Source organism: Oryx dammah, unplaced genomic scaffold (genome assembly GCF_014754425.2).
Source record: "Oryx dammah isolate SB20612 unplaced genomic scaffold, SCBI_Odam_1.1 HiC_scaffold_23, whole genome shotgun sequence".
Taxonomy (NCBI): domain Eukaryota; kingdom Metazoa; phylum Chordata; class Mammalia; order Artiodactyla; family Bovidae; genus Oryx; species Oryx dammah.
Window position 1 is genome coordinate 3,260,479 of NW_024070207.1, and position 24,629 is coordinate 3,285,107.

Genomic DNA, 24,629 nt, shown 5'->3' on the forward strand with positions numbered 1-24,629 from the left:
GTTGCTGAAGTTATTCTGACAATCAGGTACAATGCAGAAGGGCAGACATTCTCAGGAAAGGTTAAGGTTTCCTTGGCAACTATCAAATGCACTGTTAATATCCCCTAGGAAATTTTTGGTCAATAATGACTGAAGTGCTAGAAAACTATTTTTAAACTATCTTTTGAGTTAATTCTATTCTCCTTTCAAAGTTATTTTTCCTTCAAATTTATTTTGATTGCCTAATTAATGGTTATTTGGTGAAGGTTACTGAACATTCTGTTGAAGGAAAGGTTTTGACTCGATCAAACAGAATTAAAGATGACAATGAACAAGGAGCTATTTTGAAAAGATTTGAGCAAACTCCAATGTAAATGAAGAGTCAACCCTTGAAGTGTTCACCCAAAGTTACAGTCACAAGAGTTTATCTAAAATTATCATTAATATCTATTAAAGAACTTTTGTATTTGCAAACTTCTTAGTAATTCATTTGTATTGGTTATTTCACATATCAGTCTAGCTAAGACAGTCAATGTCTATCCCTATTCTAAGGATGAAAAGCTTGAGACCAATTAAATATAAAATAGCCAGATTTTTTTGACCATTCTTTAGAAGATAATCATTGACATGTATTGATGAGAATCGTTTTATAATTTAGAATTGGTATATTACATTACTTGCAATTCTATCAAGTAATACTTGATAGCATTCTCAGTATCCCAAGAATGGTGGACAAGCTAAAATTAATCAAGCCTGGGCACAAACCAAAGACGTGTTAGAATATTTAGAGAGCCTCTGATATTAAAATACCTAATGACAACTTCATTTATTGTTACCATCAGTTGGAGTCTTTGATGTTTGTGGAGTATGCTCTCAACTCTACCAGAAATGAGCAGTTATTTTCAATTAAAATCTTCATTATACTTCACCCAGTTTCTTTTCTTACTGGTTAGGGACATTCAAAGTATGGTTCTTTTTACTAAGCAGAATAACTGTTAAAATGAGTTGTAATAATAATTAACTGTTACTGAGATATTGCAAAGAATACTCTATTGATTTTTAAAACTCTCTAGTACAAATGTAATTATCTTAGAAATGTAATTGATATAGCAACTTCAATAATGCAATTCCAGGTTTATATCTATGTCTCAGTGACAGGCACCATAATATAGTAGAAAGCAAAATAGATAGGAAAAAATAACTATTATGTGGTTATTTAAGAATAGCCTTGAGAAAGATATTGTTTTACTTACAAGTGGTTTTATCTCTGTCCCTCACCACCCCCCTTTTTTTGTCTCACAAATCAGCATGAGAATCCCTATCTACTTCCTGTGTTGGAGCTTTTTTCTTATTTTCTAAAAGTAAATATACTTCAATTAATTTCTATATCTGGAAATCAGCCCTTATAGCATTCGCAAAAAATTTTTAAAAACTGCAAGACTGGATGCTTTACTTACTTCAAAATATAACTCCCCTAGAAAGTACATGTTCATTTCAGCACCTGGCATATTCAGGAGGCAAACAGAAACTAAACAATCAGAGAAAGTAACAAGAAAAATAAGTATGCTAAGTATTTTTTTTCTCTTCCTCATTTTTTTAAAACAGGAATGAAAAGTTCCAAAGTGAATTGAAAAGGGGCTAAAAGCAATGTCCTATTAAGAGTATCACTCAACATATTTTGACTGCTCTTAAGGAAAATGAATCCTATGTACAACTTAACACTACAAACACAAACAACAAAAATACTTCATCATAACAATCACCAAAAGTCATTTTTAAATGTCTGCTATGGCCACTTTTTCACAACTAACTGGAAAGACATGATAGCAGCCTCTAATGGTGCTATTTTCTCATCACATAAAGCCCTGGGTACAATGCCTAGTACATAGTAGTTACTGAATAAACAATAGTTCTTCCTCCACCTACTAGTACATACAAGAAAACTTCCACTGGTTGACCACACATCTCCCTTTGCCATGTTGTGACCAAGAGAATAGAGGTGGTCATGATTAAGGTAGAGATAAGGGGGAGCATGGTGAGTTAGCTAATCATGGTAGTACACAGGGATGAGAATATAGGTTAAAAGACTTTTAGATGCAAGGAAGGCTAGTTGGCCAAGTGAAAATGTTTGAGACATGGAAAAGAAAAAAGTAGGAAAAGAAGGAGAAATCATGACATCATCTCAAGTATGTATACTTTTAAGGGAGGTCAAAAAGTAAGGTTTATTCCTCTGATTCACATTTTATCTCCCAATGTACTAACCTAGGACACCATGATACTCTGATATTCGAAAGCATCTGCTTCATGTTACTCATCTTCATGGTCATGTTGTTGCTGTTCACTTGCTAAGTGAGGTCCTATTCTTTGCAACCCCATGGACCACAGTGCACTAGGCTTCCCTGTCCTTCACTATCTCCTAGAGTTTGCTCAAACTCATGTCCATTGAGTCAGTGATGCCATCCAACAATCTTATCCTTTGTCACTGCCTTCTCCTCCTTCCCTCAATCTTTCCCAGCATCAAGGTCTTTTCCAATGGGTTGCCTCTTCGTATCAGGTGGCCAAAGTACTGGAACTTCAGCATCGGCATCAGACCTTTCAATGAATGTTCAGGTTTGGTTTCCATTAGGATTGACTGGTTTGATATCCTTGCAGTCCAAGGGACTCTCAAGAGTCTTCTCCAGCACCACAGTTCAAAAGCATCAATCCTTCAGTGCTCAGCATTCTTTGAGGTGGCAAGAATACGCAGAACTATAAAAAAAAAAAAAAGATCTTAATGGCCCAGATAACCATGATGGTGTGATCACTCACCTCAGTGAGAAATCTTGGAGTGTGAAGTCAAGTGGGCCTTAGGAAGAATAACTACAAACAAAGTTAGTGGAGGTGATGGAATTCCAGCTGAGCTATTTCAAATTCTAAAAGAAGATGCTCTTAAAGTGCTGCACTCAATATGCCAGCAAACCTGGAAAACTCAGCAGTGACCACAAGACTGAAAAGAGTCTGTTTTCATTCCAATCCCAAAGAAAGGCAATGTCAAAGAATGCTCAAACTACCACAAAATTACACTCATCTCACATGCTAGCAAAGTTATGCTCAAAATTCTCCAAGCTAGGCTTCAACAGTACATGAACCGTGAACTTCTAGATGTTCAAGTTGGATTTAGAAAAGGCAGAGGAATGAGAGATCAAATTTCCAACATCCACTGGATCATCAAAAAGGCAAGATAATTCCAGAAAAACATCTATTTCTGCTTTACAGACTATGCTAAACCTGTTGACTGTGTGGATCACAACAAACTGTGGAAAATTCTTTAAGAGATGGGAATATCAGACCACCTTTCCTGCCTCCTGAGGAATCTGTATGCAGGTCAAGAAGCAACAGTTAGAACCAGACACGGAACAATGGACAGTTCCAAATTGGGAAAGGAGTACGTCAAGGCTATGTATTGTCACCCTGCTTATTTAACTCATATGCAGGGTGCATCATGCAAAATGCCAGGCTGGATGAAGCACAAGCTGGAATCAAGATTGCCAGGAGAAATATTAGTAACCACAGATATGCAGATGACACCACCTTTATGGCAGAAAGCAAAGAGGAACTAAAGAGCCTCTTGATGAAACTGAAAGAGGAGACTGAAAATCTTGGCTTAAAACTCAACATTCAAAAGCCAAAGATCATGGCATCTGGTCCCATCATTTCATGGCAAATACATGGAGAAACAATGGAAACAGTGACAGATTTTATTTTGGGGGCTCCAAAATCACTGCAGATAGTGCCTGCAGCCATGAAATTGAAAGACTCTTGCTCCTTGGAAGAAAAGTTATGACCAACCTAGACAGCATATTAAAAAGCAGAGACATTACTTTACCAACAAAGATCCATCTAGTCAAAGCTATGATTTTTCCAGTACTCATGTATGGATGTGAGAGTTGAACTATAAAGAAAGTTGAGTGCCAAAGAATTGATGCTTTTGAACTGTGGTGTTGGAGAAGACTCTTGAGAGGCCTTTGGACTGCAAGGAGATCCAACCAGTCCATCCTAAAGGAAATCAGTATTGAATATTCATTGGAAGGACTGATGCTGAAGCTAAAACTCCAATACTTTGGCCACCTGATGCAAAGAACCGACTCATTTGAAAAGATCCTGATGCTGGGAAAGATTGAAGGCAGGAGGAGAAGGGAGTGACAGAGGATGCAATCGTTGGATGGCATCACCGACTTGATGGACATGATTTAAGCAAACTCCAGCAGTTGGTGATGGACAGGGAAGCCTGGCATGCTACAGTCCATGGGGCTGCAAAGAGTCAGACATGACTGAGTGACTGAACTGACTGACAGCCTTCTTTATGGTCCAACTCTCATATCTGCACATGACTACTGGAAAAATCAGTTTATGGACTATATGGACCTTGGTTGGCAAAGTGATGTCTCTGCTTTTAAATATGCTGTCTAGATTTGTCATAGCTTTCCTTCCAAAGAGCAAGCATCTTTTATTTTCGTGGCTGCGGTCACCATCCACAGTGATTTAGAGCCCAAGCAAACAAAATTTTTCACTGATTCCACCTTTTCTTGTTCTATTTGCCATTAAATGGTGAGACCAGATGCCATCATTTTAGTGTTTTGAATGTTGAGTTTTAAGCCAGCTTTTTCACTCTCCTTTTTCACTCTCAAGAGGCTTTTTAGTTCCTCTTTACTTTCTGCCATTTGAGTGGTATCATCTGAATATCTGAATTTGTCGATTTTTCTCCCAGCAATTTTGATTCCAGCTTGTGCTTCATCCAGCCCAGCATTTTGAATGATGCACTCTGCCTAGAAGTTAAATAAGCAGGGTGACAATATACAGCCTGGACATACTCCTTTTCCAATTTTCAATCAGTCCACTGTTCTTTGTCCTGTTCTGTTGCTTCTTGACCTGCATACAGATTCATCAGGAGGCAGGTAAGGTGGTCTGGTATTCCCGTCTCTTAAAGAATTTTCCACAGTTTGTTGTGATCCACACAGTCAAAGGCTTTGGCATAGTCAATAAAGCAGAACTACATGTTTTTCTGGAACTCTCTTGCTTTTTCTATGATCCAGTGGATATTGGCAATTTGATCTCTGGTTTCTCTGCCTTTTCTAAATCCAGCTTGTACATCTGGAAGCTCTTAGTTCACATACTTTGAGGCTTAACTTGAAGAATTTTGAGCATAATCTTGCTAGCATGTGAGATGAGCGCAATCGTCTGGTAGTTTGAACATTCTTTGGCATTGCCCTTCTTTGGGACTGGAATGAAAACTGACATTTTCCAGTCCTGTGGCCACTACTGAGTAATCCAAATTGGCTGACATATTGGGTGTAGCACTTTAAGAACATCTTCTTTTAGGATTTGAAATAGCTCAGCTGGAATTCCATCACTACCACTAGTTTGAGCTCATAGTAATATTTCCTAAGGTCCACTTCACTTCACACTCCAGGATGTCTGGCTCTTGGTGAGTGATCACACCAACATGATTATCTGGGTCATAACTTTTTTGTATAGTTCTTTTGTGTATTCTTGTCACCTCTTCTTAATCTTTTCTGCTTCTGTTATGTCTTCACTGTTTCTGTCCTTTATCATGCCCATCCTTGCATGAATTCTTACTTTGATATCTCCAATATTCTAGAATAGATATCTAGTCTTTCCTATCCTATTGTTTTCTTCTATTTCTTTGTACTGTTCACTTAAGAAGGCTTTCTTATCTCTCCTTACTACTCTCTGCAACTCTGAATTCAGTTAGGTATATCTTTCCCTTTCTCCTTTGCCTTTAGCTTTTCTTCTTTTCTCAGCTCTTTGTAAAGCATCCTCAGACAACCACTTTGCCTTCTTACATTTCTTTTTCTTTGGAATGGTTTTGGTCACTGCCTCCTGTACAATGTTGTGAACCTCCATCCATAGTTCTTCAGGCACTCTATTAGCTCTAATTTTTTGAATATATTTATCATCATGACTGTATAATCATAAGGGATTTGATTTAGGTCATACCTGAATGGCCTAGTGGTTTTCCCTATTTTCTTCAATCTAGGCCTGAATTTTGCAATAACGGTGTTCTGAGCAATAGTCAGCTCCAGGTCTTGTTTTTGCTGACTGTATAGACCTTCTCCATCTTTGGCTACAAAGAATATAACCAATTGATTTCAGTATTGACCATCTGGTGATACTCATGTGTAGGGTCATCTCCTGTGTTGTTGGATGAGTGTGTTTGCTTGATCATTGTGTTCTCTTGATAAAACTCTGTAAGTCTTTGCCCTGCTTCATTTTGGGCTCCAAGGCCAAACTTACCTGTTATTCCATGTATCTCTTGACTTATAAAATATATCACAAGACTCTTTTAACTCTCCCCTATAGATAACATATATGGTCACTATACTAAGTTGCTTAAGTTGTTTTTCCAGGAACATGGAGCTTGTCTTGCCCAGTTCAAACCACCTGAGACCACAAACCATTCAACTGAGCCTGTATAAGTATCTAATAGGTAACCTTTCAACATCAGAGGGCCAAAAACTCCACCCTTGAATCATGCTACAGCAGCCATTTTCTGAATACATGCTCCATGAAGAAACATGTAACTCAGATATGCCTGTGTAGAATACTAGTTTTGTACTGGATAATGGCACCATCTCAAATATGAAGTCAGGTTCATACTAGAGATGAGGGGATTTGAAACTCCAAAGACCATGCAAAGGATCAAGAGATGCAGACAGCATAATGAGAACAGAGGCTTAAAGGAAAATGGCAACAACACAGTAGGCAGAGTCCAAAAGGCAGTGAAAAGCAATGAGTTTGATGGCTGAGGGGATTTGGCAGCAATATACATAGGCAAAATCCTGGTAGGAAGAAGCAGAAGAGAGGGCCTGAATCCTGAGAATTACCAAGTACTAGATGTGCTTCTGGTACACTAGGGTTATACACTATTCTAAATATGATCTTTCAGTCAAATGAAAGATAAAATGTGCAGATGTGTTATCTCAGTACAGAAATGGTTTCAGTGCTTCCTCACTTTCTCATCTGCCTTTACAATTGACACACTGACAGAGTAAAATTGAGATTGCTGCCATTCCTCATGAAAGGGAGCAGAATTTATCACCCCGAAATATGCTACTTTGGGATGAGGGTTATTTTGAGCTAAACCCCAGCAGATTCAGGAGAAGCTCTTTATCCCCCTCAACTGCTTAAATTTACATGGAAAGGGGGCCTGCACCAGGGACCAAGAGAGCCTGCACTAGAGGTACATTTTAACCTAAGAAACTTGTCTATACAACAAAATAAACTTTTTTTCCCAAACATCTTCTTTGAATTCCTGAATGGCTTTTCTCCCCTCTGTATCACCAAACCCCAACTCCTGTCCTCAGTTCAGGATGTCATGCAAGTTTCAATTTTATGGCTGCCTTTTGAGTCTTCACATTTTTACTGGGCTCCTGTATGCACACAACTGTGTTTGTTTTCTCCTGTTAATCTTCCTTATATCAACTGGATTATTAGACCAAAGAACCTAGAAAGGAAGAAGAAAATTTTTTTCTGTCCCTACGCTTGCAACCATAAGTTACAAAAAACATCCTTAGGCATAGGAGAGTAACTATCCAGTCATTGTTTATGGCCTCCTCTTCATTGTGGAGTGCTGAAAACAAGCCAGATACCATGGGGTCAATGAAGGTACAAATTCTTTCCATGTTCCCTGGTTCTTATCTGTAGGAAACAGTTTTAAGCCCTCTAAACCTTCCTGAATACCAAAGGGCAGATTCAAACAGCTGCTAATCAAGGGAGGGAGGGGATGCAGAAACAAAGGAGGAACAGTCAAGAAACAGTAGTATAGCAATTAAAGCAAGATCGTGGTTCCTTCTCAAGTTATATATATTTAACAATACCATTGAGCTGTTCTTGAGGAACTAAGGCCCCATCAGGGTGAAGGATGGTAATTTCAGGCTGAGCACAAGACTCCTAGAGCACTACCCTGTTACCTCACCAGCAACCAATCAGAAGAAAATCATACACCCTGTAGGCTCTACTTCAAATGTTCAAATGTTCTTCCCAAAAAAATCTTCTTCCCCCAAACCACCATGGAGTTTGGAATGTCTGAGCACCAGCCATCCACTCTCCTTGCTTGGCCCATACAATAGACCTTTCTCTGCTCCAAACCCTGACATTTTGGTTTGTATTACCTCACTGTGCATTGGCCACATGAACTTGCATTTACTAACAGTGCCAGCCATCAGAGAAGGAGAGACACCCAACACCAGTCTGGAGATGTGGGAGCTATATCAGGTTGCTTTTGTTTGCAAGTAACAGAAAAGCCTGTATCACACAGGTTTTTTTTTTTTAATTTTTATTTTTACTTTATTTTACTTTACAATACTGTATTGGTTTTTCCATACATTGACATGAATCCACCATGGGTGTACATGCGATCCCAAACAAGATGTTTTAAATCTTATATACTAAAAAGTTCATAGGTAGGGCAGACACAAGTATGGTATGTCAAAGCTCTGTCTTTACTTCTCTGTGGTTCCCTGTTATTGGCCCTTCTTTGTCTGTGGACTTCACCCTCAGGTGTAGAGCAAGATGCTGACAATAGTTCTAAGAGGGATAATAAAGAAACAATTTCCAGAAGGCTTTCCAGCATTATTTCATATACTTGTGTTTCTACCAATAAGTCTTTGGCAAGGAAAATAGGCCTATCAAGACAATCTTAGATCAGTTTGGACTCACTGAGGCAGGAGATAGCTGGGCCCCAGGCTGAGCAGATAGTTTGTCCCCTGTGGACAGAAACTCCATAATAGCAGGATAATTCGATAGGCTGAGCCCAGCCCAGATATAAGAGAGAAACCACATATTTCTCATTCTCAAAGTCAATGAGACCTCCCAGTCTATAAAGCTCCTTGGAGGTCAAAAAGGGAGTGATGTCAATCTATCCATAGGCCACTTCACTAGAATCCATCTTGGCTAAGAGATAGGCACACACATGGGAGGATCATGAGATAAACCAAATATAGACTCAGAACTGGGCTTCTCAGGTGGCACAGTGGTAAAGAATTTGCCTGCCAATGCAGGAGACAAAAGAGATGCAGGTTCAATCCCTGGGTTGGGAAGATCCCCTGGAGGAGGGCATGGCAGCCCACTCCAGTATTCTTGCCTGGAGAATCACATGGACAGAGAATCCTGGTGGGCTACAGTCCATGGGGTTGCAAAGAGTTGGACATGAGTGAATGAGCATATACATATAAACTCAGAACCAGGGAAAGCAAGATGATTGGCTAAAGGAAACCTAGAAGAAATGCCCCAAATAAGTGATTCAAGCTACCACAAGGGTGTGATTCTCTCTCTGAGCTCACCCATGTATCTATTTACAAGTACTTGTTTCACTACTTTCCACCTTTGTGGGAATTGTTTTCTGCAAAGCCAAAGGCCCAGGGTCTTGCCACTGGCCACTGATCTAGGATTCAGCACTCTCAGTATCAAGGTCCAACCTCAGTCTCTGGCCAGGAAGCAAAACTCTGCCTCAAGCCTCCATAGAACAAAGCCACCAGAGATCACCACCTCCTGTGGCTTAAAATAGGGTTGCCTTTATCAAAGAGGATTGATACCTGGACAAAATCCAGGCTTCATTAGAAAAAGAAAGACAAGTTGGGAGCATATGTTGGGTGAACTATCAACAGTATTTGTTTCAAGAATCATATCACACTACACTTGAAAGGCAAGGAAAAGGAGCTTAATGGATATGTTTTTCTGAGATTCTCAAGCATATACCTTTACCTCCTATTTTATTTCAAACAGTAACAACAAAGGTTCTGACAACAAAGTCTGTAATTAGAACATTTCTTCCTTGTCACTATGGTGGCAGTCCTCAAATTATGCTATATTGATTTCCAATGATCCATCAACTCTTCCCATAGTATTAACTTACAACATTTAAAACTAACAGGGCACTAACCAATCTATTAATCAAATATTGATTAAGTGCCTACTATATGCCAGATACCATGCTAGGTGCTAGAGATAGACAAGTAAACAACATACAGTTCCTTTTCTTCAGGATGCTTGGGGTTGGTGCACTGGGATGACCCAGAGAGATGGTATGGGGAGGGAGGTGGGAGGGGGTTCAGGATTGGGAATTCATGTACACCCATGGCAGATTCATGTTGATATATGGCAAAACCAATACAGTATTGTAAAGTAAAATAAAGTTAAATTTTTAAAAAAAAATAAAAAATAAAAACATAATACAAGAATTCCTGGGCTTATAATGAATTTTATTGCTAGAGAAAGTGCATACATGAAAATTAAGTTAAATCTTATTTTCCTAAATAAACAGTGAAGACTTCCTAACCAGGGATCTCTTCCCATATTTTTTATTAAATAATCACAAATTCCTGCAGAAGGGAACGGCTACGCACTCTAGTATTCTTGACTAGAGAACTCCATGGACACAGGAGCCTGGCAGGATACAGTCCATGGGTTGCAAAGAGTCAGACATGACTGAGAGACTAACACAAATATATCCGCATACTATAAAGATTTTTAAAGAGTATGTAAACTGATTAGTCTGCTAATCAGCAGTATGTAAACTGCTGCATGACACAGGAGCAGTTGAGAGGAAATACACCACATCCAAGGTAAGGAGCAGCAGTCGACATGAGACAGCCCACGTCCAAGGTCAGGAGTGGCAGCTGTGAGGAGATACTCCACATCCAAGGTAAGGAGCAGTGGCTGCACTTTGTGGGAGCAGCCATGAAGAGATATCCCATGTCCAAGATAAGAGAAAGTCAAATACGACCATAGGAGCTAAGAGAGGGCATCAGAGGGCAGACAGACTGAAACCACAATCACAGGAAACTACCCAATATGATCACATGGACCACAGCCTTGTCTAACTCAATGACACTAAGCCAAGCCATGTGGGGCCACCCGAGACAGATGGGTCATGGTGGAAAGGTCTGAAAGAATGTGGTCCACTGGAGAAGGGAATGGCAAACCACTTCAGTATTCTTGCCTTGAGAACCACATGAACAGTATGAAAAGGCAAAAAGATAGGACACTGAAAGATGAACTCCACAGGTCGGTGGTGCCCAATATGCTACTGGAGATCAGTGGAGAAATAACTCCACAACGAATGAAGGGGTGGAGCCAAAGCAAAACACCACCCAGGTGTGGATGTGACTGGTGATAAAAGCAAGGTCCGATGAAGAGCAATATTGCATAGGAACCTGGAATGCTAGGTCCATGAATCAAGGCAAACTGGAAGTGGTCAAACAGGAGATGGCAAGAATGAATGTTGACATTCTAGGAATCAGCAAACTAAAATGGACTGGAATGGGTAGATTTAACTCAGATAACCATTATATCTACTACTGTGGGGAGGAATCCCTTAGAAGAAATGGAGTAGCCATCATAGTCAACAAAAGAGTCTGAAATGCATTACTTGGATGCAATCTCTGAAACAACAGAATGATCTCTGTTCATTTCCAAGGCAAACCATTCAACGTCACAGTAATCCAAGTCTATGCCCCAACCAGTAATGCTGAAGAAGCTAAAGTTGAACAGTTCTATGAAGACCTACAAGACCTTTTAAAACTAACACACAAAAAAAGATGTCCTTTTCATTATAGGGGACTGGGGTGCAAAAGTAAGAAGCCAAGAAACACCAGGAGAAACAGTCAAATTTGGCTTTGGAGTACAGAATGAAGCAGGGCAAAGGCTAATAGAGTTTTGCCAAGAGAATGCACTGGTCATAACAAACACCCTCTTCCAACAATAAAAGAGAAGACTCTACAAATGGAAATCACCAGATGGCCAACACCTAAAACAGATTGATAATATTCTTTGTAGCCAAAGACAGAGAAGCTCTATACAGTCAGCTAAAACAAGACTGGGAGATGTTCGTGGCTCAGATCATGAACTTCTTATTGCCAAATTCAGACTTAAATTGAAGAAAGTAGGAAAAACCAATAGACCATTCAGGCATGACCTAAATCAAATCTCTTGTGATTATAAAGTGGAAGTGAAAAATAGATTTAAGGGACTACATCTGATAGACAGAGTGCCTGATGAACTATGGATGGAGGTTTATGACATTGTACAGGAGACAGGGATCAAGACCACCCCCAAGAAAAAGAAATGCAAAAAAGCAAATTGGCTGTCTGAGGAAGCCTCACAAATAGCTGTGAAAGAAGGGAAGCAAAAAGCAAGGGAAAAAAGGAAAGATATACCCATTTGAATGAAGAGTTTCAAAGAATAGCAAGGAGGGATAAGAAAGCCTTACTCAGTGATCAATCCAAAGAAATAGAGGAAAACAATAGAATGGGAAAGACTAGAGATCACTTCAAGAAAATTAGAGACACCAAGGGAAAATTTCTTGCAAAGATTGGCTCGATAAAGGACAGAAATGGTACGGACCTAACAGAAGCAGAAAATATTAAGAAGAGCTGGAAAGAATACAAGAACAACTGTACAAAAACGATCTTCACAACCCAGATAATCACGATGGTGTAATCCTTCACCTAGAACCAGACATCCTGGAATGTGAAGTCAAGTGGGCCTTAGGAAGCAGCACCATGAACAATGCTAGTGGATGTGATGGAATTGCAGTTGAGCTATTTCAAATCCTAAAAGATGATGCTGTGAAAGTGCCTCACTCAATATGTCAGCAAATTTGGAAAACTCACCAGTGGCCACAGGACTGGAAAAGGTCAGTTTTCATTCCAATGTCTCAAAGAAAGGCAATGCCAAAGAATGCTCAAATTACCACACAATTGCACTCATCTCACATGCTAGTAAAGTAATGCTCAAAATTCTCCAAGCCAGGCTTCAGCAATACGTGAACCGTGAACTTCCTGATGTTCAAGCTGGTTTTAGAAAATGCAGAGGAACCAGAGATGAAATTGCCAACATCTGCTGGATCATCAAAAAAGCAAGAGAGCTCCAGAAAAACATCTATTTGTGCTTTATTGACTATGTCAAAGCCTTTGACTGTGTGGATCACAATAAACTGGAAAATTCTGAAAGAGATGGGAATACCAGACCACCTGACCTGGCTCTTGAGAAACCTATATGCAGGTCAGGAAGCAACAGTTAGAACTGGACATGGAACAACAGACTGGTTCCAAATAGGAAAAGGAGTCCGTCAAGGCTGTATGTTGTCACCCTACTTATTTAATTTATATGCAGAGTACTTCATGAGAAACGCTGAACTGGAAGAAACACAAGCTGGAATCAAGATTGCCAGGAGAAATATCAATAACCTCAGATATGCGGATGACACCACCCTTATAGCAGAAAGTGAAGAAGAACTAAAAAGCCTCTTGATGAAAGTGAAAGAGGAGAGTGAAAAAGTTGACTTAAAGCTCAACATTTAGAAAACGAAGATCATGGCATCTGGTCCCATCACTTCATGGGAAATAGATGGGGAAACAGTAGAAACAGTGTCAGACTTTATTTTGGGGGCTTCAAAATCACTGTAGATGATAACTGCAGCCATGAAATTAAAAGATGCTTACTCCTTGGCAGAAAAGTTATGACCAACTTAGACAGCTTATTAAAAACCAGAGATATTACTTTGCCATCAAAGGTCCAACTAGTGAAGGCTCTGGTTTTTCCAGTAGTCATGTATGGATGTGAGAGTTGGACTGTGAAGAAAGCTGAGCACTGAAGAATTGATGCTTTTGAACTGCGATATTGGAGAAGACTTGAGAGTCCCTTGGACTGCAAGGAGATCCAACCAGTCCATCTTAAAGGAAATCAGTGTTGAATATTCATTGGAAGGACTGATGCTGAAGCTGAAAGTCCAATACTTTGGCCACCTGATATGAAGAGCTGACTCATTTGAAAAGACTCTGATGCTGGGAAAGATTGAAGGCAAGAAGAGAAGGGGATGACAGAGCATGAGATGGTTAGATGGTATCACCAATTCAATGGACATGAGTTTGAGAAAATTCCGTGACTTGGTGATTGACAGGAAGGCCTGGCATACTGCAGTCCACGGAGTCGCAAAGAGTCAGACACGACTGAGTGACTGAACTGAATTCTTTCTGTGATGAGACATCAAGAACCAGAGTTTCATTATGTCCTGAAACCAGGTCTGTGATATCAGCTGGAAGACCATGGGTTTTGGCTGGGTTTGAGTCCCAGCCACGTTGGATTAGAGTCCCAAACTGGGTTTTAGCCAGGATCGAGTTGTGGCACATGACTTGAAGTATCAGTCTAAGGTAAATGATTTCACTAGTGCCTTCTTACTTCCTTTTTGTTCTCACTGTCATTCACTGAATTTTTTCACTGTTAAATATGCCAGATACTATTCAAGGCACCAGGACTATTACAATGAACATGACAAGCAAAAATCCTCAAGGAACTTATATTCTAGCTCGGGATATAGGTAATACACACAAAAACAACAACAACAAAAATAATAGTTTATATTTTACATCGTGCTACATGCTAAGAAGACAAAAATGAAACTGCAGACAAAGGAGAAGCTCTGAAGACTGACTAGAAGTCACCTTTTCTAAGATACAATTACATGCATAAGGGAGATGAACTTGTTTCTAAAGATTCTTATTAATGCAGAAGGCACCAACTTAAATCTGCATTACAATCTTATCCTCATTTACTGTGCTTTTCCTGGTCACTTTCCATAACTGAATCCCCACCCCCAACAGCTTTTGTCCTTAACCAAAGATGATGTTTAAGGTGAGGGCTTCTGCCATTTGGAGAGTTACACTCACTTTTCCTGGCTCTCCCCCATGTTATTAAACTTTAATTTGTTTTTTTCCTCAATCTATCTTACATCAATTTAGCTACTAAATCAGCTAAAGAACCTAGAAGAAAAGAAGGTAAAGTTCTCGGAGTAGTTGGCAGGACACTACAATGATTGGACACTACCCTCTCCAAAGCTGGTGCGGCTGAGATATCCTGGCAGAAGGTGAGTTCTTACCATTCAGTCCCCTAGCTCTCTGCCTGCAGGGTCTAATGGAAGTAAGAGTGTTAGAATCCTTTTTCTTTTCCTAAATTTACATTATCAGGAGAAAATAATTGTGGAATTTGTTTCTTGATTATAGAGAATTTGGAAAAATTTATGTGTACACTTGTTTGCTACCCTCCTTGTACTCCCATTGTTTCCTTAGGTCTCTGTTGTCCTTTCCTGTCTCCTGAGAGCTTGTCCTTATGACCAATGAGAATAGTCTCTCTAGTCTCCACCAACTGAAGGATGCATATACCATCATGCATCTGGCAGGCATCAAAAAAGGCTACAGATCCAAGAAGCAGCATTCTTTTTGTCCAAATGTGCAGGCTTTCCGAGGAGCCTGTCACAAGGAGCCCCAATCCATAGGGGGCCTTTGTCATCTCAACTTTCATTGTCTCACTGTTGCTGGCAAAGTCCCATTTGAGTAGCATCTGCCTCTTGTCACAGATTAGCATGTCTGTGACTGAAGGCATCACATATTCTCATGGGAAGCCAAAGATACATTTGCACCACACTATTCTTAATGCCAGGCTTCCCTCATAGCTCAGTCAGTAAAGAATCCACCTGCAATGCAGGAGACCTGGGCTCCATTCCTGGGTCGAGAAGATCCCCTGGAGAAGGAAATGGCAATCCACTCCAGTATTCTTGCCTGGAAAATCCCATGGACAGAAGAGACTGGCGGGCTACATTCCATGGGGTCACAAGAGTTGGACACGACTTAGCGACTAAACCACCACCATTCTTAATGCCTGTGACAATGAAATCTTTCCTTTCTTAGGCTACCTCTGTGAGTGAACTTTCTGAACCTTGTGAGGGATGTTATTTTTTTTTAACTCTTACAAAACATCTCTTACATCTTTCGTTAAGTCATAAAAATGTTTACAGGTTTGAGTTGCTATTGAGATCAATACATCTTATCTCTAACATCCAGACATTTTGAGTTGGAATATTTAAAAACTAATTTTTAAAGACTCTCATCCTAAACTATTGTCTTATTTGTACCTGTGGAAAGGCCAAATTAAAAAGTGGATACACAGAGTTCCTGGTGGCCTAGTCATTAGGATTCCAGGCTTTCACTATGTAAGGTGAGTACAGGGAAAAAGAGAGTGAGCTGGACAGTCAGGAAATAAAAGGGAAATTTACTATAGGGAAAAGAGAGGGTGACTGGCCCTTAAGGAGAACCAGTGTCCTCCCTTTCTGACGGAATCCTTCTTATACCCCACCAATGAAATATTATCTGAAGGGATGGTCACGTAACTGGAGGTCTGGAATCTGGTGGTCTCGCAGCTTTGAGAAGATAGGTGCCAGTGAGAAAACAGCATGCCATTTAGGCACTTTGGTCAGTCTTACGGATCACTGTGATTTTATTCTTTGTTTGTCACACTGCTGTGGCCCTGGGTTCAAGCCCTGATCAGGGAACTGAAATCATGCAAGCTGTGCAGCATGGAAAAAAAAAAACTTGATAATAATAAAATATAAAAAAATTTTAAAAGTATATACAGAGAAGTATACCAGCTAGTCCTAGGAACTCCTGGTGGAGGTAAAGGAATTCCAACTGAGCTACTTCAATTCCTAAAATATGATGCTGTGAAACTGCCACACTCTATATGCCCACAAATTTGGTAAACTTAGCAGCGGCCATGAAACAGGAAAAGGTGAGTTTTCGTTTCAGTCCCAAAGAAGGGGAATGACAAAAATGTTCAAACTACCGGACAACTGCACTCATCTCATATGCCAGCAAGGTAATGCTCAAAATTCTTCAAGGAAGGCTTCAACAGTATGTGAACTGAGAACTTCCAGATGTATAAGCTGGATTTAGAAAAGGCAGAGGAACCAGAGATCAAATTGCCAACATCCACTGGATGATTAGAAAAGCAAGACAGTTCCAGAAAAACATCTACTCCTGCTTCATTGCCTTTGACTGTGTCAATCAGGTCAGTTCAGTCGCTCAGTCGTATCCAACTCTTTGCGACCCCATGGACTGCAGCACGCCAGGCCTCCCTGTCAATCGCCAACTCCCAGAGTTTACTCAAACCCATGTCCATTGAGTCAGTGATGCCATCCAACCATCTCATCCTCTGTCATAACCTTCTCCTCCCACCTTCAATCTTTCCCAGCATCAGGGTCTTTTCAAATGAGTCAGTTCTTCTCATCAGGTGGCCAAAGTATTGGAGTTTCAGCTTTAGCATCAGTCCTTCCAATGAACACCCAGGACTGATCTCCATTAGGATGGACTTGTTGGATTTCCTTGCAGTCCAAGGGACTCTCAAGAGTCTTCTCCAACACCACAGTTCAAAAGCAACAATTCTTCAGTGCTCAGCTTTCTTTATAGTCCAACTCTCACATCCATACATGACTACTGGAAAAACCATAGCCTTTACTAGATGGGGCATTGTTGGCAAAGTAATGTCTCTGGTTTTTAATAAGCTGTCTAAGTTGGTCATAACTTTTCTGCCAAGGAGCAAGCATCTTATAATTTCATGACTGCAGTCACCATTTACAATAAATTTGGAGCCCTCCCCCCAAAAAAAGTCTGTCACTGTTTCTACTGTTCCCCCATCTATTTGCCATGAAGTGATGGGGTCAGATGCCATGATCTTCATTTTCTGAATGTTGAGTTTTAAGCCAACTTTTTCACTCTTCTCTTTCACTTTCATCAAGAGGCTCTTTAGTTCCTCTTCACTTTCTGCCATAAGGGTGATATCATTTGCATATCTGAGGTTATTGATATTTCTCCTGGCAATCTTGATTCCAGCTTGTGCTTCATCCAGCCCAGCGTTTCTCATGATGTACTCTGCATATAAGTTAAATAAGCAGGATGGCAATATACAGCCTTGACGTACTCCTTTTCCCATTTGGAACCAGTCTGTTGTTCCAAGTCCAGTGCTAACTGTTGCTTCCTGACCTGCACACAGATTTCTCAAGAGGCAGATCAGGTGGTCTGGTATTCCCATCTCTTTCAGAATTTTCCACAGTTTGTTGTGGTCCACACAGTCAAAGGCTTTGGCATAGTCAATAAAGCAGAAGTAGATGTTTTTCTGGAACTGTGTTTTGCTGTGTAGATCACAGCAAACTGTGGAAAAATCTTTAAGAGATGGGACTATCAGACCACCTTACCTGCCTCCTGAGAAACCTGTATGCAGGTCAAGAAGCAATAGTTAGAACCGGACACAGAAAAGGGACTGGTTCCAAACTGGGAAAGGAGTATGTCAAGTCTGTATATTGTCACCCTGCTTATTTAACTTCTATGCAGAGTACATCATCCAAAATGCTGGGCTGGATGAAACACAAGCTGGAATCAAGCTTGCCAGGAGAGAAATATCAATAAGTTCATATATGCAGATGACCCCATCCTTATGGCAGAAAGTGAATAAGATCTAAAGAGTCTCTCAGTGAAGGTCAAAAGGGTGAATGAAAAAGCTGGCTTAAAACTCAACATTCAAAAAACTAAGATCATGGCATCCAGTCCCATCACTTCATGGCAAATAGATGGAAAAAATGGAAACAATCAGGCTTTATTTTCTTTGGCTCCAAAATCATTCCAGATGCTGAGTGCAGCCATGAAATTAAAAGATGCTTGCTCCTTGGAAAAAAAGATATAACAAACCTAGACAGCATACAGCACATTAAAAAGCAGAGACATCACTTTGCCAACAAAAGTCCATATAGTCAAAACCATGCTTTTTCCAGTAGTCATGTACAGATGTGAGAGTTGTCTGAGCCCCGAAAAATTGATGCTTTCACACTGTGGTGCAGGAGAAGGCTCTTTAGAGTTCCTTGTATAGAAAGGTGATCAAAACAGTCAATCCTAAAGAAAATCAACTCAGAATATTCACTGGAAGGACTGATATTGAAGCTGAAGCTTCAATACTTTGGCCACCTGATTAGACAGCTGACTCATTGGAAAATACTCTGATGCTGGAAAAGATTGAGGGCAGGAGAAGTAGGGGGCAACAGAGGATGAGATGTTTGGCTGGCATCACTGACTCAATGTACATGAATTTGAGCAAACCCTGGGAGTTAGTGAAGGACAGAGAAGCCTGGCATTCTGCAGTCCATAGGGTCACAGAGTTGGACATGACTGAGTGACTGAACAACAAGGAACTCCCTTGGGCTTCCCTGGTGGCTCAGCAGTAAAGAATCCACCTGCCAATGCAAAAGACACCAGTTTGATCCCTGGGTTAAGAAGATCCCCTGGAAAAGGAAATGGCAACCCACTCCATTATTCTTGCCTGCAAACTCCCAAGTACAGAGGAGCCTGGCGGGCTACAGTCCATGAGGATGCAAAAAGACATAACTTAGTGACAAAACAGCAAAGGGAACTTCTTTAATAAAATGAAAAAAACAAAAATTAAACTTCCCATCCAATGTAAATATTCTGTTCTTAAAATCCAAAGAGTTAAAGGCACCACCTCCCAACACTTACTTCTTTTTGATCTAAGAACTGCAGTTCCAGAAGGAATAGATATCTACAAAAATGACAGAATCTTACCAAGCTTGTTTTGTGTCCTCACAACTTAGTTCAGTAACTGCCAGGTTATAGTTTCTAAAATATAGCCAAAGAAATGTGGGCTGCACCCCATCTACAGCTAGATATCACTAGTCAGAAAATGCTAGTTAAACTCCATGTGTGTCTAGGAACCTACCAAACTGCTGCCAGCCCTCAAGGGAATTGCAATATAGAATTACAGTGGTCATTAAGGAGAAGTTCCGGTTAGATAAAATCATTTAAGAAGTGCACTTAAAATCAAGGGCTTATGATTCAAACAAAATAGGGTATGCAGAAGCCTCCAAAAGGCTTGAAAATTCCAACATAGCTTCACTGAAAGATTTGCTACAAAAGACCAATATAAGAGGTACCCAAAACAAAAGCCTAAAAGATTGATGTGGCCCTACTAATTCCCTCCACTCTCCCTTGAGTATTCATTCTAGTAATCCTTTGTCTAAATTACATTTGCTCTATGAAGAAACTACTAAACAGTTACCTTTTAAAATAAGAACACCCAAGGTGACAGGCAATCCTTTTTGGGTCAAACGCCAAACTAAAGGCCATAGTTTAAAAATTTCTTAAGCCCAGGGAGGATCCTCAAAAACTTTATAAATGGATTATCTTCTGAGATTAACAGATAGACAGAAAGGCAGAAAATAAGATGAGAGGTAAACAGTGTGTATGAACTTCTGACCATAACTATATTCAGACCATGAGACTTTGAAAAGATTTTTTTTAATTTTTAATTATTTTTTATTTGTTTATTTATCTCCCCTAAATAAAATAAAATTATGTACCCAGTGGGAAAGGAACAAACTGGAGATAATTTATTTAGATAGGTGGGTCAGCCCATTGATATTCAGGCTGCAGTCCAGTTCTTTGAGGAAATGGAAACAGCTGTCTTTGCCTTGCAAAACTCTACAAAACCAGAAATGTGGTTCTAGGAGCAATTAAAATCCCACCAATATTCACCAATCACCAAACCTCACCTATTTATCTCAAAATGCCTATAAGCATTGAGACATTAGAAACAGAATTGTCTTGGACTTAAGAAAAAGAAAAAAAAAAAAAAACAGTACTCAGCTTCTGATAATAGGCAAATATGCCCAAAACTCCATTTGGAGGAAACTTGAATCCTTTCTCTATGTCTGTTTTGTGAAGATTTTCCATTCCCATGTTCTCTAGGAACTAAGAGCCATACTTTGTAATCCAAACTTAAGGAAGATGTTTCTCATACAAAAAAAAAAAAAAAAAAAAGATGGGTATCACCCTCTTCCAACAACACAGGACAGGACTCTATACATGAGCAACACCGAATGGTCAATATCAAAATCAGATTGATTATATTCTTTGCAGCCAAAGATGGAGAAGCTATATACAGTCAGCAAACAAAACAAGACTGGGAGATAACTGTACTCAGATCATGAACTCCTTGTTGCCAAATTCAGACTAAAATTTAAATTGAAGAAAGTTTTCTAGGGAAAACCACTAGACCATTCAGGTATGACCTAAATCAAATCCCTTAAGATTATACAGTCAAAGTGACAAACAGATTGAAGGGATTAGATCTAATAGACAGAGTGCCTGAAGAACTGTGGACATGGCACAGGAAGCAGTGACCAAGACCATCCCCAAGAAAAAGAAATGCAAGAAGGCAAAATGGTTGCCTGAGGAGGCCTTACAAATAGCTGAGAAAAGGAGAAAAGCTAAACGCAAAGGAGAAAAGGAGAGATACACCTATCTGAATACAAAGTTCCAAAGGATAGCAAGGGGAAATAAGAAAGCCTTCCTCAGTGAAGGCAATGCAAAGAAATAGAGGAAAACAACAGAACGGGAAAGACTAGAGATCTCTTCAAGAAAATTAGAGATACCAAGGGAACATTTCATGCAAAGGCGGGCACAAGAAAGGACAGAAACGGTACGGACCTAACAGAAGTAGAAGATACTAAGAAGACATGGCAAGAACAAAGGAGAATTATGCAAAAAAGATCTTCATGACCCAGATAACCACAATGGTGTGATCACTCATCTAGAGCCAGACATCCTGGAATGTGAAGTCAAGTGGGCCTTAGGCAGCATCACTACGAACAAAGGTAGTGGCGGTGATGGAATTCCAGTTGAGGTATTTAAAATCCTAAAAGATGATGCTGTGAAAGTGCTGCATTCAATATGCCAGCAAATTTGGAAAACTCAGCAGTGGCCACAGGACTGGAAAAGGTCAGTTTTCATTGCACTCCCAAAGAAAGGCAATGCCAAACAATGCACAAACTACCACACAATTGCATTCATCTCACATGCTAGTAAAGTTATGCTCAAAATTCTCCAAGCCAGGCTTCAGCAATACATGAATCATGAACTTCCAGATGTTCAAGCTGGTTTTAGGAAAGGCAAAGGAACCAGAGATGAAATTGCCAACATCCACTGGATCATGGAAAAAGCAAGAGAGTTCCAGAAAAACATCCGTTTCTGCTTTATTGACTATGCCAAAGCCTTTGACTGTGTGGATCACAATAAACTGTGGAAGATTCTGAAAGAGATGGGAATCCCAGACCACCTGACCTGCCTCTTGAGAAACCTATATGCAGGTCAGGAAGCAACAGTTAGAACTGGACATGGAACAACAGACTGGTTCCAAATAGGAAAAGGAGTGTGTCAATGCTGTATATTGTCATCCTGCTTATTTCACTTATATGCAGAGTACATCATGAGAAACGCTGGGCTGGATGAAGCACAAGCTGGAATCAAGATTGCCAGGAGAAATATCAATAACCTCAGATATGCAGATGACACCACCCTTATGGCAGAAAGTGAAGAAGAACCAAAGAGCCTCTTGATGAAAATAAAATAGGAGAGTGAAAAGTTGGCTTAAGGTTCAACATTCAGAAAACTAAGATCATGGCATCTGGTCCCATCACTTCATGGAAAATAGATGGGGAAACAGTGGAAACAGTGGCTGACTTTATTTTGGGGGGCTCCAAAATCACTGCAGATGGTGATTGCAGCCATGAAATTAAAAGACATTTACTCCTTGGAAGGAAAGTTATGGCCAACCTAGATAGCATATTAAAAAGCAGAGACATTACTTTGTCAACAAAGGTCCGTCTAGTCAAGGCTATGGTTTTTCCAGTGGTCATGTATGGATGTGAGAGTTGGACTGTGAAGAAAGCTGAGCACCAAAGAATTGATGCTTTTGAACTGTGGTGTTGGAGAAGGCTCTTGAGAGTCTCATGGACTGCAAGGAGATCCAACCAGTCCATTCTGAAGGAGATCAGCCCTGGGATTTCTTTGGAAGGAATGATGCTGAAGCTGAAGCTCCAGTACTTTGGGCACCTGATGTGAAGAACTGACTCATTTGAAAAGACCCTGATGCTGGGAATGATTGAGGGCAGGTGGAGAAGGGGACGACAGAGGATGAGATGGTTAGATGGTATCACTGACTCAATAGACATGGGGTTGGGTGGACTCTGAGGGTTAATGATGAACAGGGAGGCCTGCCAAGCTGCAGTCCATGGGGTTGCAAAGAGTCGGACATGACTGAGCGACTGAACTTAACTGAACTGATGCTGAAGCTGAAACTCCAATACTTTGGCCACCTGATGCAAAGAACCGACTCATTGGAAAAGACCCTGATGCTGAGAAAGATCGAAGGTGAGAGGAGAAGGTGATGACAGAGGATGAGATGGTTGGATGGCATTACCTCCTCAATAGACATGAATTTGAGTAGGCTCTAGGAGTTGGTAATGGACAGGGAAGCCTGGTGTGCTGCAGTCCATGGAGTCGCAAACAGTAGGACACTACTGAGCAACTGAACTGAACTGATTAGGGAATGAACAAATATATAACTTTTCAAAAAATATTAGGAACTATAGTGTCCTTGTGTCTGTGTGTCAATGTGTCTACACATGTATGTTATAGATGTGTAAAATTTTTCTACCTCCAAACAGCACTGCTAAAAGTAATCTATACTTAAAAAGAGTTCTATTTCATTGGACTGACGGCAAGTGCTTGGACTGGATATTCTAAAACTCTCAGAAGTATAGAATGTAACCCTAATTTTTTCAAGTTCACATGATCTACAATGATTTTGGTAAATAAAAGCTAGTTTGAGTTTGTTGGTTTAACCCAAATAGGAATATCTTTGGGCTTCCCTGGTGGCTCAGCCGGTAAAGAATCTGCCCACAATTGGAGAGACCTGGGTTCGATCCCTCAGTTGGGAAGATCCCCTAGAAAAGGGAAAGTCTACCCACTCCACTATTCTGTCCTGGAGAATTCCATGGACTCTATAGTCCATGGGGTCACAAAGAGTGGGACATGACTGAGCAACTTTCACTTTCACTTTAGAGTTATCAATACTGAATATAATGCAGACATACAACTTTTATTTTGCATGGATTTATTAATCAAATATGTTCATCTTTTATATTTCACAAAATTTGTCAGCAAGAAAAATAGCATGGGGTGATGGCTGACTTTGTCTAATGTTTCATGAATTTTCGTGAGTAGTCTAAACATAATTTGGGTTACAGAGACACATGTACCCCAATGTTCATCGCAGCACTGTTTATAATAGCCAGGACATGGAAACAACCTAGATGTCCATCAGCAGATGAATGGATAAGAAAGCTGTGGTACATATACACAATGGAGTATTACTCAGCCGTTAAAAAGAATACATTTGAATCAGTTCTGATGAGATGGATGAAACTGGAGCCGATTATACAGAGTGAAGTAAGCCAGAAAGAAAAACACCAATACAATATACTAACACATATATATGGAATTTAGAAAGATGGCAATGATGACCCTGTATGCAGGACAGCAAAAAAGACACAGATGTGTATAGCGGACTTTTGGACTCAGTGGGAGAGGGAGAGGGTGAGATGATTTGGGAGAATGGCATTGAAACATGTATAATATCATGTAAGAATCGAATTGCCAGTCTATGTCCGATGCAGGATATGGCACGCTTGGGGCTGGTACGCGGGGATGACCCAGAGAGATGTTGTGGGGAGGGGGGTGGAAGAGGGGTTCATGTTTGGGAACGCATGTACACCCGTGGTGGATTCATATCAAGGTATGGCAAAATCAATACAGAATTGTAAAGTAAAATAAAAAATAAATTTAAAAAATTTAAAAAATAAAATAAAGATAATTTGGGGGAGCAAATGATTTAGATAACTCACCCGCCAATGCAGG